This window comes from Lasioglossum baleicum, chromosome 5, assembly GCF_051020765.1.
Source record: "Lasioglossum baleicum chromosome 5, iyLasBale1, whole genome shotgun sequence".
NCBI lineage: Eukaryota > Metazoa > Arthropoda > Insecta > Hymenoptera > Halictidae > Lasioglossum > Lasioglossum baleicum.
The window spans coordinates 7,405,142-7,425,427 of NC_134933.1; the positions used below are offsets into that span (position 1 = coordinate 7,405,142).

The 20,286-nt window shown below is 42.0% G+C and overlaps 1 protein-coding gene across 6 annotated transcripts in view; it reads left to right on the top strand.

The window, feature by feature from the left end:
* The first annotated feature begins 6,090 nt into the window (after nucleotides 1–6,090).
* The window catches only part of Dpr12 (defective proboscis extension response 12), a 170,442-nt gene continuing 156,246 nt past the window's right edge, over nucleotides 6,091–20,286 (top strand). The window contains exons 1-2 of one of the 6 annotated variants that reach the window (XM_076423406.1): nucleotides 6,091–6,227; nucleotides 7,601–8,104. The gene's annotated coding sequence lies outside the window, so the exon portion shown is untranslated. Of the gene's footprint in view, nucleotides 6,228–6,262; nucleotides 8,105–20,286 lie in introns of those variants that run through there. The other 5 variants (XM_076423407.1, XM_076423404.1, XM_076423405.1 and 2 more) reach the window with 5 other exon arrangements.

The following is a 20,286-nucleotide window of genomic DNA, read 5'->3' on the forward strand; positions in this document are numbered from 1 at the left end:
ATGGCCACATACAAGCTCATTCAATTTTATCGCTGTTAATGGCCACAGTGTGTCGAATTAAAAAGGCACTTACCGTTTCTGAAATCGCGCGCTTTACAACTCGTGTCCTTCGTTAAGCTCCGTGCACAAGCCAGACGAATTTCCTGTCTGATTGTTCGATGTTTTCCGCGGAACCTCGATAACGACCTTCGGGTTCGATCAGCGCCGCCAGATAATAATGATAATAATAATAATAACAATAAAGTTGCAGCAGGCAAACCAGAACAGACATCTTTATTTCAAAATTATGTTCGTGGCATGTTCTACGATATTAAAACTATCGAGGATTAATTATGTTAAATGTCCACACCCCCCCTTTGTGCAATTGTTTGTTTGCCATCGATGTATCTAAACAACCAATTCTATTATCCACTGGTAACATTTTGTATGTCGTGTATGAATAAAAAGAAAGTTGAAGGAAAAACTTCCACATACATCCAATATTTTTCATATACCAGTGCACTCTATATCAGTACACTCTCATAAATATTGCACAGTCGTTCTAAACGCAACAGTAAGAAAATTTGTACAATAATTGTCCTAGTAAGAACTTGGCACAGTCAGTTCATAATAAATTAAACCAGGGCGAAGCCCTCTGTGTCAGGAATAGCGTACACACCAGTAATAATAATAATAATGTTGGCAATGTCTCTAAACTTAAGCGTCGCAAGTCCGCAATGAATCAGCAACACAACTTCGACAAAGAAACCGTTCAACATTTGATTTCGACGAACGTGGGACGATACATAAAATATTGAAAATGCTAAAAAAAGCTTTTACTATTTGAGCTTTTGATGGATTAAACAAAAAAAGAAGTCGGATTTTATTATATATATTTCTACTATAGTGCTTCGCTTTGTTGTATCAAAATAACTATTTCATAAAATGCGTATAGTCTATTTAATAAATGATGATATTAACAGGAATATTAACAGGAATATTTCTGTCAAACATATATAGTTCAGTAATGGCACAGAGAAAGAATTAAAAGAATCAAAAGACTTAAAAGAATCGGAAGAATTAAAAGAATCAAAAGAATTAAATAATATTAATTTGATAATTATAGTAGATCACGGGTCCTTTTAATATATAATATGCATATTTTTATCGCTTGTGTTAAAGGATTTGTACAGTGGATCTAAAAAGCATTTAGATTCGATTCGATTGAATTTTGGACGAAATCATATCGGAGCATCAATCAAATATACCTATACGCGTACTATGTAGAAGTAAATACAGCTTAACTAGTGCCCTGGTTGTTCGCCATCACTGTTTATTGCGTAAATGAATGATAGTTGAATTTAGATATGCATGCATAATATTCGCTATTGGCATAGCCACATCATTTAGGTGTGACAACTTGATTATAGAAAGCACTGTCAATGACTGACTCGTCCGTATCTTTTAATCTTGAATTAATACATTCTGCGGACATTTGTTCCGTGCTTTGCGTCGATATTCCGCATTTGATTTAAATAAACGTGATATTTATGTGGTATCTCGTTTAAATGAATCTCGAATCAAATAGTCGAACCAACTACACAGTATCAAGTATGACGTGACATAAACACAAGTGAGATTTTTATAAATTTTGAAAATGCGAGGATATATTTGTCTTTGTTAACATGAACAATGAAACAGAAAATCGTTTATGACTGTATTCTATTGAGTCATGACTTCTATTGTCTCAATATTATTATTCTTTTTAAGTGCTCTTGTATTTTGCCGAAGTTTGTCACGTTTTCTCCAAAAACCAGTAATGAACGTATACAACGTAATTTACGTCACAATGACTTCCTCTTCTAGGGAACAGAATCATGGTCGATAAATTCGCAAGTCGAATCAAGTCACTCGTCCGGGTTGCAATTGGCCATTTTAACAATGTAGGTTAAACATGCTCGCGGTGCTTTTTTTTCGTTTCCAGAGACTGCGAGAATAGGGACTGTTACCCCAGTGAAAAAAAATAATAATTAAAGAACTCGGAACATGCACGATACTCGTTCGCAGCGGCTTCGATCAATGTATTCCATTATAATGAAAACAAAAGGACAGCTGTGTTTCGAGTATATTGAAACACAAGCCAGTACTTCATTCTCGAACTCCCGTTTCGCACTGCACCATGTCGCGTGCTTATTAAAAACCGGTCGAAAATTTGTTTGCATGGATTGCAATGGCGTTATCAAAATACAACTCCGATACGGACGACAGCTGAGTGAATTTCAGTTACGGAAGTGCTCGGGAAAATTGATACAGTGCTTTCTCGATAATTGTCCGAAACACGGGTCCGACCAGGAATACTATTCTTTGTCTTATGCCAAACGTAGAAAAGGACAGCGAATCACGAAAATCTCGTTCGCCGAGAAGTATAAACATAACTAATCCAATAACAAAACTTCTTAACAACAAATATAATGTAATTCCAGTTATATTTACTTGTGTAATGAATAGACTGCGGATTTTATGCATTTACGATAAGAATGGGTACGTACAATTGAAAGCAGTGGACATATTAAAAAGATTTAAGGACATCGGTATATTACTTTCAGCTTAATATGAAAATTAAGCTTGATAAAAATGTTTTATTTGGCTCCTGTGACTTGCAATCAATGCAAACATTTTTTATTTTGCATAAAGATCCGCACTCTAGTAATGGACGATGAAACTTTTCGACGCAAAGAGTGATAGCGTATGGGAAAGAAAGAGTCGCAGAAACTTTTATTGTTCATTATACAAGTAAATATAATCGCAATTATATCATATTTGGTTCCATTTTCATTAGAAAAATGCCACGAATACGTTGGTGGAAGTCCCACAGAAAAATAATGAAAAGTAAAGAAGTTTTGTTATTGGATTAGTAGTGGTACACACCGATATACGCGAACTGTATTACGTTACACTTCTCGGCGACCGAGGCCTCTCGAGCTTCAGGCCCCTCACGGCAATTATAGGACAAACTTTTAGGAATTTATCGAGAAATCACTGTATTTTAAAAATTTCTCTTTAACATAAAGCTCTTAGATTATTCCCCGACTAAAATTCCGTGGAAAGCGCGAACATTATGAATGAATCGAGTAGATGAATCTTTCAAAAGAACAAAGAGATTTCTATGGGGAAGTCGAGAACGGTGAGCTGACTTATTTGCACTCAATTTCACTTTCCACTGTCTTCTCCCATTCTTAATTTGTTTAGTCGGTAATCTTTGTTGTTTGATTTCTCTCGCCCTTAATTTCATCTCCTGATTAAGAAATTGCTCCCTGGAAAAGACACTCTGCAGATATATTTAATAATAGAATTTTAGTGTTCAGTATTTGAATTCTTATTTAAGCAAGAATGATAGATAACACCATTGTTGGTCAGAAATTTTTGTTGCCTAATATTTATAATATTTAAATCTAAATTGGAATTCAATTGGAATAAATAAAAGAGTAAATTGGAATTTTGCACGAATAAACAAATTTGTTTATGAAGTCCTATACGGAAGGAGCTGAATTTTGAACGGAGACCAGCACGAACATTTCAACTTACAACTGTAACGCGAAGTGCACGCAAAGTGGATTATTTCTCTCTTGATGCGACAGGGAACGTGAAAGCAGGTAACCTTATGTAGGGATTATACTACAAAGCAGCGGGGATTTGCAAAAAAATGCAACATCTCCTTACAGCGTGCTGGAAGGGAAGAGTTCACGGTGGAAAGAAGCGCGTTCATGACACCGCAAACATCGCGAGTATTAAATAACCTCGGAAGTAATTTCCCGTCTAACAAGTCGCGATATCAGTTTGTCGTCGGTTTCTGTTATTAAAAGAATCCCGGTTAATTAATAGCCCGACGCGACTCGCAAGAAAAATCGCATGGGATCGGGAGGCGGGGTTGAAGCCGTGCGCACACCGAGAGATTTTGTATTAAAGAATGCAAATTTTTGTCGCGATCGTGATCTATAAACCGGGTGTAAAACGGGAAACGGTCTCAGATAACAATTTCGTCACAAATAAATCCCCTTATCTCGTTCGCGTTACAACGTCGTGAATAGCGGAGCGGGCGAAACGACAGCGCTCGTTCATAGACCTAATAACGTCGGCAAACAAAGTCCGCGAGAAGAAACCGTTCCGGAGCGTGTTCGCATTAGTCACGGAGAACGAATTATTAATACGGTTGGTGCATTTGAAAGACAGATGCATAATTCTCCGGGTAGCAGCGTTCCGAACATTTATGGAGACTCTCTCTCCCCTCCCTCCTCGTTCCGTCCGCCGGTTTCTCGACTCCTCTTACTCTCGCTCCCATAACCCACTCTGCCCCCGTCCCCCGCCGTCGCGCTTTTTCATTTTGAAATTTTCATCCTATATAAGCCCGCCAGGGAAACTTACGCTTTTCGAGTACGGAACTCTCGTTAGAGAGGCCGACGAATGGATCAGAGCACTGAAACGGAACGGAGTTATGAACCGATCGAGGATCACCCTCGCCCTTATTATTTATTCACTATCGGTACATATATCTGTGCGATGCTGCCTGCGCCTGAATATTTTACAGAAAACCATCGCCGGTGTCGGCGCATTTCACCGTTACCCATGATGCCTCGCGGATCTCTCGTTGACGATCGGACGAATCGTAAAATCGATTCGAGAGAGGGATAGAGGAAAAAGGGAAAAAAGAAAGAGAGAGAGAGAGGGAGAGACGAGTCGAAGGCGTTGAAGGAGACCCTTTTACCGGATTGGCAAAACCACGATCGCTACTGAAAGAAAAGTACACCGAGGCCGGCGTTAGGTCCCCCACCCCCTGTGTGCGCCGTGCCCCCGTACCCCGCCGATTCCATTGAGCCTCAGACCACCCTCGGGGTTGTTACAGAGAGACTTCTTTGGGCTGCCGTGAACCGTCGAATCAACCTTCTTAATTAACGAACGATTTTTGCGTCGGAAACGATGAAAGGATCCCGGCCGGCTCTCAAGGTAGACATTATGAAAACGACGGGAACAACCCACGGCCGACAGGATCGGCTTGCCTAACTTCTGCTTAATCTTATGGATTATCCAGTCGCCGGGCCTCCCTTAAATAAGCAACCGAACGGATTCGTTTTGCTCCCGTCCCTCCGGACGGTCTCTCCAATCAAGTGCAACAAAATCGCGGCTATACGGCTTGTTGCATCCAGTCGGCGGTCTCGCGGTGATTAAAACACGATATTCGCTGGCAGTCGGTGAAGTTTCGCGAGTCTTAAATTATATCGTCGCCGATATATTTTTCTTTTCATTCCCGCGTTCTCTCTCTCACTCTGTCTCTCTTTTTCGTCCCGGGAAAATCGCTATGAATCACGGTCGCGTCCCGCTTCAGTGTTTTCATCGAGGACATCCATCCTCGTCAACGGGACGAAACTGCGCCACCCCCTGCGAACAATTATCGAAATTCCCTGCACAATTTTTTAGAAAACCGGTTCTACTCCCCTCTACGTTATCCCCGGCGAAAGCAAGTATCTTCGTTCCACCAATCCATCATCATTATCCGTCATCTGGGAAATCCTCGTCGGAACGGCACGTCGCGTCGGGAACACACCGAGCAGCGCGGCGCAGCGACCACCATCGTGTTCGCCAGACGCGCAGAGAGGCGGAGAGGCAGGCAGGCCCCGGGGGTTCCGATTCAGCCGGAAGATTTTCAATCGAACCGACATTCCATCATCCTCAAACGCATCCTGACCAAACGGTCTGCAGGTGTGGACATCGGCTGCTAGTAAAACGGTTGCTCCTCTCCTGCAACCTCATTGTTCCATTCTCCCTCTCTTCTCCGCTGCTGCCCCCCGCCCCACCCCTCTCTTTCGGCAGCCGCCTCTTTTCTACCCTGAAATGTTCCTCTCGGTCTATTCACCGAGTAGCCCCCTCTACTCCTCTCTGTCTCGCATCGAAAGTGGACACATGCTTGGCCCTAGTCACCGTCCCTACGAATTCCAGGGATCAATGCGTCGGTGCACCAAAACGCCTGCGCCACCCCCTCGAACCCCACCACACCCACGCCGCTTAGCGGAGGAGCAGCAGCCAGCAGCAGCAGCGGCACTAGCACCGTCAACAGCAGCAGCACAAGCAGCGGCGGCGGCGGCGGCGGATGTGATAACGAGGGCGATGGTAGTGGTAACGGTAGTGGCACGGCAGTACGTACAACCCTCACCGACACATGCGAGTCAGCTCCGTCGGTCCGCGCAAATCCTAAAGTACGTAGACCCTACGGGCCTGCTGTCAGAGTACTAGTGCGTGCCGGCTGGTGGTGCCGCCGCCGCGCCGGTGTTCCTAGTCGTGTGCCGTAGAATCTTCTCCTCCGACGAAGAAGGCGAAACCTACCCTCTACCTTCGCCCCTATCCGATCCGCTCCCACTCTTCCTTCCCGCGCAGCGCCACAAGGAGAGAGAGAGAGTGAGAGAGAGTGAGGAAGGGAAAAAAGAGGGAGAGGGAGAGGGAGGGAGGGGATAGGGATGTCGCCGTCCCGTTTCCACCCTCCTCGTAGCAGCGCCAGCTACTCCATCGGCTTCGGGGAGCAGAGAAAGAGAAGGAGCGACGGAGAGGGTGCTCCCCTCTCCCACGACGTGCGCGATCCCGAGCCTCGGAAATTCTGAAAGCGGTGCGCGCCTGTGCAACTCGCGGGGGGTGGCAAGGGACCGAAAATCGAGGTGAAAGGAAACTCCGCGGATCCGGCCTAAGGGTCTCTCCTAGGGCTGGTGCGTATCGGTTCTAGCGAAAAATTCGCCCGTGTGCCGTACGTCCCTGGTCGAAAAAAAGCTCTACGACCGACGCGACTCGCCGATACGCGATTACTGTGACGCGCGCGCGATTGTTCCGCGACTCTCGGTCGCACCATCGAGGGGCTATACCCCGTCGAGACGACGTTACACACGCTCCCGAACCTGTAAACACGCATACGTATACGCAGACACTGAAGCACGCAGCCAGCCAACCAGCCAGCCAGGCAGGAACGTACGTGGAGCAGGTACGTGGACGGACGGACGCGTCATCGTCATCGTCGTGTGCACCGCGGATCTGGTGGTGTTACAGTGACACGTCACAACCGTGTCTCTCAGGATATACACGTATTTATTCTGCGGCTGCAACGCGGGGCTACTCGTCAGGCCCCCCTCCCTTCTCCCTGTGTTTTCTGTTGTGTGCGATCGGACCCCGCTTGACCCGGGCGAAAGCTTCTCGTCTCGATGAACAACACCGTGGGATAGAGGACACTTACGCGAGACCTCCGTTTTACTCGACGGCTCAGCGGACTCGTTCGATCCGCGCTGGTGGTGGTGGTTTCTTCCTCGCGTGACACACTTTTGTCGCGAGAGAAGAGAAACTCTCGCCTTCTCGTTCTCTCTCCTGTCTCACTACGCCTCTCTGTCTCTATTTCTCTACGCGTGTCTACCTGTCTCTCTTTTCCTCCATCCCTCTCTTTCTGGCTGTATACGTGCGTGTGTCTGTGTCTCTGTGTGTGTCTATCTGTCTCTCTTTCCCACTCTCTCTCTCTCTCCGTCTCTTTCTCTTCTTGAGGAGGAGGGAACCGTCTTGGCGGACTGATTTATCCTGATATATATCGCTTCCCCAGTGCGTGAACGCAAAGTGAGAGTTTACTGTGGTACCGTGAGTGTGCAGACGTGATCAGTGAAGAGTTATCGGTGTCTGACTGAGAGAGGACACCGTTCGATCGTCGATCGTGGAAGAGTAACACAGAAACCCCTTCGGGAAGAAGGTAGAGCAGCGAGTTGCTTGCTCCTCGGTGGTGGCGGCTAGTTAGAACCCGTGATTCGAAGCCGTTGCCTTCTCCCGTGCCACCTCGGACTAACCCAGGATTCTCGTTTGAACAGCAGCTGGATTCGCGGAATACTGAGAATACGGGGATATCATGTATCCCCCGATTGCAGCCCTCCTTTGAGGGTTGAATCGTCGATCTCGCTCGCGTTTCATTCCCTGTGTGTTACGTGCCGTTCCCCGTGCGGTGTGTAATTGTGCGCTGGAACTAGACCGAAGTCGTCTACTCGAGGATCACTGACTTCGGCACAAGAGCTGGTCCCGCCGAGGACTAACCGTGTACCACATCCCCGCGCTGAAAGTGAGTCTCACGCTCTGATAATTCTACGCTTCACCTCCGCCCAGTTGCTACCTGAATCCTCGTTTAAATTCCTCTCGGCTGCTGAACCGTATGCCCTAACTCTGCATGCCAACGTTTCATTCGACGCCGACAATCTCTCGGTGTGTGTCTAACCCCCTTTTCGAGCTTTGATCAAGGGATACTCTTTCCGATCGAATGTGTAAAAGGGGATCTCGATTCTGTTAATGCAACAACCGGGTACGCTCGGTTCTGAAGTGACAGGACCGCGAACGGCTGATTCGTGCAGCTCGCGTTCGAACGAAGAGTATCATTCAATGGCGACATTTCGTGCGTCCATAGTCCGTGGCCATCGATGGACATGTTGTGCGCGCCTGTAGCAGGTGAAGGGTTAAACGGTGCGCGTTCGAGCACAACGGTACGGTTACGGGGAAATCGTACGAGCACCAAGACGGTTTTTAAAAAGCGGTCAGGCGAAACGAAGTTAAGCAATGTCGGTTAATGGCGTTTCCGAGTAAGACGAAAGAAATCCAATTTGCCGGTTTCACCGTCACTTTGTCGCAGCGCGGAATCCCCGTAGGAAGTTCAGCTGTGTTGACTGGCCTACAGCGAATTCAATCAACAAAGCGAAACCTTATTCCGCGCGCGCGAGAGAAACCCCCCACCTCTGGCCGTGTGTCAGCCGATGATAATGCGTTTACCTACACGCTTCTGCGAACACGTAAGGCTTTCCCGGATCGCCCCGGCTTTTTTTTCTACTCAATTGTCCACGTAACATTTCAATTGCGATCGCCAAAGCCCGTGACTTTCTTCGTCTGTCCGGCCGCTAATCCCACCGATCAATCACCGGGCAATCCGAGCGTCGTGTTACGCGCAGAAGAAGGCGTACGATGACAAAGGTTGTACGCCGACCGATGACTCACTGACTGCCCAATGAAATTCCGGTGTCAATCAAGTCCATCTACCCGTAATTCCGCTGCCGATCCTCGGGCACTTGTCAATTCTCCGAACACTGGAAGATGATCACTCACTCTATTCATAATATTCCTGCTTTATTCTGTTCACGAAGCTTTTAGAAATGTGTACCACATTTTTCGGTATCCTTGTTGTTTGAAAATAGCCTACGAAAATGAGAATTTTTTAGAAAAATGCGGCTTTGCTTCTTAATATTTTCATAAATGAATAACCGAGGACTGAAAGCAATTAATTTGCATAATCTTTTAAAAATATCAAAATTGCAGGATTATTTGTGAGCGTCCTCAACAATATTGCAATCTGAATAATTGTAAAATAAAATTCGCGGTTGTTCCAGTGTTAAAGAACACAAATATTTTGTATATTATTTTCGGCATAATACAGTCGAAATTATTAACATCGTAGAGTTTCACGATGCAAAGAGTTCTGTTTTACCTCTCGTAATATTTTTGTTGATGCTTTACACCGATTTTTGCGAAATTGTGTCTGGCGTGGATGAGAAACAGTGACGTTCTGGCAGGATAATGTTTGTTTCTACTACTAGGATAATGTCCCACTTCATCCTGTCTTGTTAAGCCCTTTTATTTCCCTCGCGGTATAGTCGAAGGATAATCTCAGTTTTAATAATAAATTCTGTATTTAGCAATTTTATGCAAATTTTATCGTCTTTCTAAATGTTCGTATTTATACACTAGTTGTGTGATCATGGTCCATAACAAAAACATGAAATACTGTAAAGCTAGAACAGAATTAACATGAAATATAAGCTGCTGCATAAATATTTGAACAAATAGTGGAATTGAGTAAAGAGCTTTTATGTTATTCATCATCAATTAAGTATTTATTATCGAGACCAATCTGCGTTATTCTGTGATTTCAAATATTCATTGTTTCAAACATCATCAATTTCATTCATGCTTTTACATTTTCACGTTCGTAACCAGTATCACCAAACTTTTGCAATTAAAAAGTACTCAATTTTTAATTAAACCTCTCGAAAGCAGACGTGTCCATTCTCTTTTCCAGTTTCGGATTTCGAATACTCTGGCACTTACAATAAAGAAATTAAAAACGAACTAAATACAACATCATTTTATCAAATTTCATTTTGATCCAATAATGTTAATCGTGTACGTCGATATAAAACGGATAGATATAAACAAATATTTCTTTCGTATTTTTTGGAGAAGTCCTAAGTGTTCAAAAATATAGAATAATAAACACAAATCATAGTCCGCCGTATAATATTCAGAGAGTCCACTATTTTAACGGGAAAATTAAACATTTCTTCCGACCTAGAATGATTCCATTCTGTATGATTTTTTTCATTTTATGGATACCTCACAAAATGCTTAAATGTTTAGAAATTGGTCAGATACCAACATATTTATAGTGTAAACAATATTTTGAATAATGGTACAGCAATGTTTAGTGGTGACTTTCAGAGTCACTAAAATGGTGACAAAAATTTTATTTAAATAAAAATTTCGAATAAAGTGGATCTTTTCCAAGTGGCTTTTAAATTTTAGATAAAATTTTTGCCCAACTCTGTATCTAATATTCTTAATTTGCGATTGTTAAGATTGTAAAGATGCTTCCCCGAGGAATTATTTACCAAAATTTCTTTGAGTATACATACAGTAAGGGGCATAACTAATTCCACACACTTTAAATCAGAATAACTTTTATATGAATGGACCAAACGACTTCAATTTCTCTGTAAGGCCAGCAGAATTAGTTTAGTAAATAACGTCTAATAAATAAGTTTTGAAAAACTGCATTTGGTCGGAAGTGTGAAAAACAATACTAAAAATTGATTTTTACAGCTTTTTTAGCTGGCCCAATAACGAAAATTTAAACAATGTGTTTTGTCAACTGATATAAATTGTATACGCTCTGAAAAATTTCATTGAAATTGGTTTACGAATTATAAACGATCGAAAATGGTAAAATTTTCCACTTTATGGTACACTACAAATTACCACTTGTAATCGTTTATAATTCGCAAACCAATTAACCAATTTCAATGAAATTTTCAGAGCGTATATAATTCATACCAGTTGACCAGACACATCTTTTGAATTTTCGTTATTGGCCAGCTAAAAATTTCATAAAAATTAATTTTTACTATTGTTTTTCACAATTCCGTCCAAATGCATTTTTTCAACATATTTTCTACACATCATTTACTAAACTAACTCTTCTAGCCTTACAGAGAAATTGAAGTTGTTTGGTCCATTCATAAAAAGTTGTTCTGATTTAAAGTGTGTGGAATCTGTTATGTTCCTTACTGTATATTATAGGAAAAATGGCCAAAAGTTTGAATAGACACATTCTCGTTACGTTCACAGAATAACGTGAAATAGTTATTGCTAACGTTTTGTAAACCTAGTGTTAACAATGTTGCAACATACAAGCTCAAAATCGAAATTGAATTGCATATGGCGCGAATGATCTTGACCATTTTTAAGCAACTCGGAAACCATTAGCCGCGTTCCGAAGGCACGAACGCTAATTAACCTCGATCAGAAAATTAGCGGCGAAAAATGGTGGGAACGTTGCGAAAATGCCGAAGAAACGCACGCAAGATTCTTGACCGGCCGGCGGCCGTCCGCTGGGCGGTGAACTCGTTGACACCATTCCCGTGCAGTGATATTTGATCTCGTTAAGGAACGTTTTGAATTTTTATAGAAAGACCTTTCCGAACGGTATGCAAATGCTCGTCTCAATAAACCGCATCCGCTCGCGCGGTGCATTCAGTTTGACGGACGAAGAGAAAGAGAAGGCGAGGGCGGCAAGTAGAAGGTAGAACGAAGCGTAGACCGGCTAACTACATATCATTTTCTAAATGCAAATCCCGCGAATCGTCGGGCACGCATTTGCGATTCAGCTTCGCCAGATAACGCGCTCATCGAATTTGTCGCGCGGTGATTTTCGTCGCCGGCCGTTATTCAACAATTCGTTATTTATGCAAACTCCGTTGGATATTCAGGAGATCGTGCGAAAAGAATCCGTCCCGTCCTGTCCCGCGTCGCCACCCCTCGCCACCCCGTCCTCCTACTGCTTTTCCTCCACCTCGTCCACCCACATCCCTCCCTCGTAACCCGCCTGAAGAACAATGGTTACGCATCGCGAAGATTTATGTATCGTTCCAGGGGATTCAATTCTCGGCAAGCATAGCCGCCTATTCGACCATTTCATTTAATCCCCGGCCGTTTGTTACACGGAAATTGAATTACTCTATTTTTGCATCAACAATTCGCGATATACAGGCCGTTACTAAACTCTTTAATGCCGGAGCGTGAACATCCTACCGTTAACAACGATGAGAATTTGCCGTATCGGCGCAATAACGTAAACGCTCACCCTTCGAATCACCGATATTAACAATCTCCCTGCCATGGCGTGTCAGACACAAGTGGACATCGCAATACCTGGACCAGAGAATTAATCTTTCCCGTGAAACATCACCCGAAAGAAACTTATCGTTTATTCGGGTTCGCGGAACTGCAATCTGTCGCTGCTCAATGTCCGTGTATTTTTCAGAAAAATTATTTTGAGTTTGCTGGATTCTCGTGAACTGTTTCTCGTATTGTCAGTCCGATGAGCGAATTGCAGAAAAAAGATGGTTTCGAAAAAGCTGAATTTTAATTTAAAATTATTTTCTTGAAAATAATTTGTATGCTTCACATGTTGGTTAATTTGTTTTACCCTTAACCGGATTCATCACTGGAGAGATACAAATTTTTGAACGCGGTATTGAAGTTTGCACGGGTTTCATTAAACCGAAATTTTGAGAAATTGTGTTATGTTTTCAATGTATTCCTCATTAAATCGCACAAAAAAGCTAAGAGACTTTTTCAATGGATTCGTGCATGATTCAATATCATAAACCAACTTTAAAAGTTATGCATTTCACAAACAGGAGACGTCGAATGCAGAATACATAGCAAATATTTTTCTATAATGTCGATCAAGCAGGAATTTGAAAAAATTGATCAGCTGCGAATCATTTAGCTTTCCATAATACATTCGAGGAGTAACCTATTTTTTGCGTTTTAATTGGAATTACGGTTTCCACAAATACAAATTTCTGAAAAAAATTTTCGTTTAATTAAATTCATTAAAATTTTAATACCATGATTGAACATTGTTATGCATTTAATTATTCACTGTGAAATGTATGGAAGCGAAAAATGTTGCTTGAAAAAGATTTTAATTTAACGTTGAATATAGAATTAGTAAAAATATTCCGATAGATACGAGTAAAACTTCCTGTGCTGCGATCATTTTTGAATTAGGGGTGTTCAAATGGTCGGGACGGGTATAGCAATCTATGTTATTTATGAATGATCTCGTGTCGGACGTAACTTTAGAAACCCTCAAAATCTCGGTGTGGACCGAGATTCTATTTCAAGGATTGTAGCGTGTCAACCGAGTACATAAAGTTGTAGACTCGCATAAAAATTCCAGGGGTTTGTGGGATGATCTTTTTTCGCCGATCCTTACATCGAACTAATAAAAAATTGAACTCCGCCCGCAGCCAGGCGTAGTTTCTTCTGAAACATAGGAAATGCATTACCGATCTTTTTTTGAGACCGGTCGGTTTATCAGACAAACTTTTATTTTTATTGAAAGTGATCGAACAAACCTATGATTCTTACTTAGGCAATCTTAGTCGATTTGAGGTTTATAGTGAGTTACTGCTCGAGCTGTTGGATTCGCTACAGGAATACGCTTTTAGGAGAACAATTCTGCTTAAAATACTATTGGAGATCCATATTTGACTGCCACTCGGGAAATACACGTTCAACTAATATCCAGAATATAAATAATTCTATCGTGGAAATTGATTGCATATTTTACCTTATCCGATTTTGTTGAGAACGTTGCCCGTCACAGAAGTTGTATTTATCTCAGGCCTTGTTACACTGAAAGGTTGTGCGAGTTAAATATACAAACAGTCAGTCATAATCCTGTGAACGACAAGTTTCGAATATTTGAGACCGGATATTGAGACAATTTTTGTATTTATACGAATATTAAAGAAAGCAGAAATGGGAACGTACAATTTAAAAATAATTGTTAGACTACATGTGAATATATTCAAAGAAATTAAATTTGTTATGATTAATAAACAGTGAATATGATCTTGCGATTCCGATCGACTGTTTCCAAGTAAACACATATAAGAAATATCGTAATTTTTCCAGAATCTATTCAACTTTACAAGAAAGAACATGAAATATGCAAAATCTGTTTCCTTTAAATATTTGAAGTTCATCAGGTTGACATAGACTTTGATCTCGACATTTTTTAACACCTTACATGAAATGCATTATACCCTTCCACCCTTTGAAGTAAGCACATATAAGAAATATTGTAATTTTTTCAGAATCTATTCAACTTTACAGAAAGAACGTAAAATATGCAAAATCTGTTTCCTTTAAACATTTTAAATTCATCAGGCTGGCGTAGACTTTGACCTCGACAACGTTACAACACGATTTGAGTGAAAAAGATTGTGCTTTATTGATCATCAATAAAAGGGTTCGTAGAAGCTCTAGCGAACAATTGGAATAAGATTGAGGAATCGGAAAGAGCGAATTGATAGTATCAGCTTGAGTTCGCAAATTGCCGTAAACTCGAGTCTGAAGAAGAGTCGGTCTTTTTCATCGGTATGTAAATGATCAGCTGCTTGGAGTTGCGCGAATCGAGGCTCCTTTCGTATTCAAACTAAAAGATTAATTCTTTAGTGGGCGCGCGTGAAGGCGGCTGGGGCTTCGGCGGGAGCGGCGAATGAGCTCTTGCGCGCGCGAATAGAGAAAAAGAAAAGTGTCTGGAAATCGTTGAAAGTAACTATGACGTGGCAACAATAAACGGAATACAATGGTTTCAATCGTATCGCGCGGCAGCGGCGCGAGTGCCGCGCTATTTTCATTCGAAGTATCCTCCGGGCAGCTTACAAGAAGCTCGAAAAAAAAGGAAGAGGGAGAAAGATCGGTGGCGACGGGACGGGGGCGGGAGAGAAAGAAGAAAAAAGGAAGGAATCGCGACCGATCGATAGGGCACTTAACCTGTTTAGCGCGATTAATCGCATTGCGGATAATGAATCTGTAACGAGCTTCGGCTGGAAACGCCGATCGTCGGATTCGCGATCTGGATCAAAAACTGGGGGGACGTCGGCTTGCGTTCCATTTCGCTGGAGGATCTAATGATGAGGATCCTTCTCGATTAGTATCGGTTCCTAAGAGCAAAGTGTATGTATTTAAGGTATTGTGGGGAGTGTACGACAGAGACGGAAGCAAGGGGAATATCGCGAATTAGAAAGAAAAGGTAGAGTGGGGGGACAGTCTTGCCTGCGAGACCTTTTTGTCATCTCACCACCTATGAACACATACATAAGTATCAAAGAGTATCAACTCTTAAATGACATCTACTCAAAAACACCGATTCTTCATTGACACCTCCGCGACAATGCTGCAAGAAAATCATGTGAAAAATAGAAAATCATGAAAAAGAATCGGATCACTCCCATCACTGCTCGATCAGCATTTTTTGCCGCCATCAAATTGCCCACCATTCGTGGTCGAAATTAGACGCGTTCATTGATACGGTAATCGTCCGCCATCGACTATTGTTTTTTCAACGGCCGCGGCGAAGTCCGACGGTTAATTATATCAATTAGGTGACCACTATCAAATTTCTTCGAGTGCTCGAGGAGAAATTTGCTCTTGAGTTAAAAAGGAAATTGGATTGTTCGAAAAACAGAGCCACGAATAAACGTTGTTCTATATTCTCAGCTCGTACTATCGCACGGATGGAATCACAGTCCTCGTTAACTACGGGACGACCGATATAAAAGTAATAACTAGACCGCGGGTTTTTCTGCAAATTCATAATGTTAGAAACTACTCTGCAGAAACATGAGTCGAACAGAAACTTGTTTCCTTTATTAGGGTTTTCATTACCGCGAGCACATTATGGAAGCTGTCTTAAACTTCAATAAAAACGCTTCGTTTCATTGTGCGCTGCACAGTCACGATCGCTATAAATACACAAAATACGCCGTATAATAATTTTAACTTAAATTAAAATTTCAATTTAATTTAAAAGTTCAACGAATCTTTATTTCGATCGACGACAAATTCAAATGTTAGAACAGAGGTGACCTGCGTAATAATTTTAACATTTACGTATAGATTGATCAATGTTCAGAAAATATGAAATATGTTTCGTTGTAAAAATTTTGACAATATTCACGTGTCATGTAGGCAGCGGATTTTATGCATTTATGACAAACATGAGTAGGTGTAATTTACAACAGTAAAAACATTACCAATACCATTGTCACGAATTTATTAAACAAATTAAACAAAAATAATCCAGGTAAAAATTTTTATTTTGCATAGAGATCCGCTGTCCAGTCATGTGTCTGAAAAAAGAAACGAGTAAAATTATTAATCTGACCACAGGTGGCTGGTGACTGGATGAAAATAAACGTCAGCAACTGAATAATAAACAGACGGCAGCGTTTGGATAGCAAATTTTTTGTTTTTGCACAGATTTCTCGACGATTATCCAACTGGTAAACGCTAAGAGTTGATTTCCGCAAATGTTGATTCAGTGGTAGTTTTCGCGAGAATATGGGATATTTATCGAAGTTCTAAGCAAAGTTTTATGTGAACCGTACGATTGATTTGTGAGATACGTGGCAACCAATTCGGCAAACATCGTCCCGAGAGAAATAGGTATAAAGTCGCAGCCACTGTTATAAAGTATATGGCAGGCTTTCTATTTTATAACCTGCGAAATAGCTATTTTTATGATTTCTTTCACAGTACTTTGGAATTATATACCTGAAACATAAAACTGCGCGAACATGCAAAAAGAATATTTTTTTTCGAGCCGTCAAAGTGGAAACATCTGTAAGAGTGTGAAACGCCCTTAACATTTCTGCACTAAGACTACGAATTAACGAAACTGGAAATAGGAAAGTTTTTCATTCATTGATGTGTCAAGATTGTATAGTTTTTGTACGCAAGCACGTTTCATATCAACAAAATTGCTACTTGTACTAATACTATAATAGTAACATCTTTTTCAAAATATACAAAATCAACAGAATTTTAATCTATGCAAATGAGATTATGTTAAAGTAAAGCAAAAAATTACATTTTCGCAAAATTACGTCGACATAACGAACGACATCGATTTTAGTATAAAAACCTCAACTTTATCGAGCAATAAAAGCGAAACTACTTGAGATATTGGCATAATTTTATTCCGAGGAGTAACGGGAAAACTGTTTTACGTGTATGTAAAATTTCGTTCACGTTAGTCCACTGGTTACAGAGAAATTATGGCAGCCAATTGCAGGAAGTTCATTTGAACGAACGGTTTAATGTTTCACCAAGTGTATACTTTGCTGAAAAGAAGTGGTTAGCAGTATCAACATAATAGAGATATTAAACAACAACTCGTAGCCATGGTCTAGTCTAAAATCGATATTTCCGCATATGAGTTCGCCTAATCGGTTCTACCGGTGACCACCGCGCCTAGTGGCGGGGTTGGTAGATTCACCGACGACGACTCGTTTACCCTCGGGCGCAATTATAAAAGCTCGGAGGACTCAAGGCCGCCGGGTCGCCATAAATTCACACCCTACGAGCAGCGAGTAAGCCTTCTCTTCTCCGGACGTGCCATTGATCACGGTAGATAGGTAACTGGCGTGGCGGAGGGGTTCCAGGCGTTCGACGTGGTTACGTTAATTCTACCAGGCGTCCCAGTTTTCCGCAAGTTGGTCTCGCGGCCTGCCCTTACAGAGCCCTGTCAGGAAATTACGAACGGCGGTGTGTTGACAACCGATCCTTCTCTCTGCTCGCAGTTCCACCCTTTTTTTTCTCTCGCGCCGACCTGCCTTCTCATTCCCCTTCTACGTCCGGGCCACGGATATCTCTCTGTTCAGCTCCCTTTTATTTCCCACCCCCAGAGTCATTAGTCTTCGCGCGCGCGCCCGAGGATCCCTCGACCCTATGAACGCCGAGGGTTGCCGGCAGATTGAAAGCAAATCAGATATTTATTAATACCCGATATAGACATCCCCCGAAGTCTTAATTGTCCCCGCCAACCCCTAAACCGGGTGAGAAGTTTACACGGGACGAGACGAGACGAAATGGGACGGGATCAGACGGAACGCAACCCCTACGGTATGGATAACATCGCCACCCACGCACGCTCGGCTCAACGGGGATCTTGAACGCTTCGAGCGACGAACGGGATTAAGAACTTATGACACTCCACCAGGCGACGCACTGTCACGCCGTACATTTTCTCGTGGGGGTTATCGGGACGAACGCAAATTGAATTCATCGTTTGTCGCGAACTCCCGCTCAGCTACACTCCAATACTTATCAGCAGGCCACGGGTGTTTATGCAAACTTCCTCCCGCGTTCACTGTCTTCGCCCGAGAGGATCTTTCCCTTGAAGCGGCATGATTAGATAACGGCAGAGTAACCACTGGAGTTTGACTATTTCTGGGTGGAACGACGCCTTCGCCTCGCAGTGTCGATTACAGCGGGGTGGTCGATAGGATCTTTGGGCAACGTAAAACAATTTACAGTTTTATCGAATTATAATTAAGGTCTGCGCCTATATGCAGTGGACTAAAGCAAGTGCATAATTTGTAAAATATATGATATGATCACTAGACGGCGGATCTTTATGCGAAATAAACATGTTGTATGTGAATTACAAGAAATTAGAGTGCAGTGTGTAGAAATTTATTTCCTTTGTTAGTATGTTTGTTTTATGCAAAATAGAAATGTTCTGCATCTTTTGTGGCAAGCAGGAGTTAAATAAAACTTCATTTCATCCCTTAATGGCGTGTTTACATTGAAAACGAGGTAACATCATTGTTAGATTCTTCTGATAATTTATGGTTTTAGATTTCACCCAGCTAATTTCTACATAAATGCATAATATCCGCAGTCTACAGATTGCTGCATAAGTTCGTGTCAGATTTTCATGAATGACGCAAACTCTACTGCACGGCGGAGTGTAAAATAAAATTGATTAATAAAGCTATATTCTTTAAAATTTAACCATTGAATTTGATTTTCAAATCGGGCACGAACTTATGCGATCATCTAATAGGTTGGCAATAATGTAACAGTATCTTTAAATATTTCGAATATGTTTAATGTTTTAAATTACACCGACTAATCTTCCCCATAAATGCATAAAATCCGCTGTCTAATGATCACCTATATGTTTTCCAAAAAACGATTACTTCTCACGAGGTGTACTTGTTAATTGTAATATATTTCTGTTCGTCAGTAACAGAGTCTTTGGCTGCTCTTTACGTCACCGGACTGAAAATTTGTGCCTTTCTCCTATAAATTATGATGTATTTGGTATGTAATCTACTAGATTCGTACCCGGGCCGGCTGCCGATCAAAGTTTCGATCTTGTATGATCAATGGTTTAGGAGTTATGCTTGCTTAAAGTTGTGCAATCTGCAGTGTTTTTGACAGGTAAGGGCGCCACCATATTGGTTTGTAGTGACGACCGTAAGCCGCTTACCGAGCAGAACCGCCGGTCCATGCCCCCCTTCCGACCTAATCACTAACCAACTCGGTAAGAGGCGCGCGACCGTCACTACAAACCAACATGGCGGCGCCCTTGTCAAAAACACTGAAAAATGAACAACTTTAAGCAAGCATAACTCCTGAACCATTGATCCTACAGGATCGAAACTTCGATCTGCAGCCGCCCCGGGTACAAATCTACTGGATTACATTACATTAATGTATTATGAACACGGATTAGAGGTGCATTCAGAAACTATTTTCGCACTACATCGATCAAGTTAAAACTATTAATTAATCCGTACTGGAATCTCTAAATGCAGCAATCATTCTTGCAGCACTTCTCCACTATTTTTACTGTATCGACCACGTCGAAAGAATTCATTAATATACACTGTGATATGTCCAAACGAAATCCTCTTCACAGAGCACATTGTTTTCAGTGTGTCGAAGTAAATTACAAGGGATTTCTATCAACTTATGCGAAGTTGAAATCGTGCGAAGCCGGCCATATACATATAATTTTGGCCTCGGTGTTAGCTTGGAAACGGCAGTACCGTTTGGCAAAGTCAACAGCGCACGAATACCGTTCACCCTCGCCGTGTACGTGTGTGTCCGTGT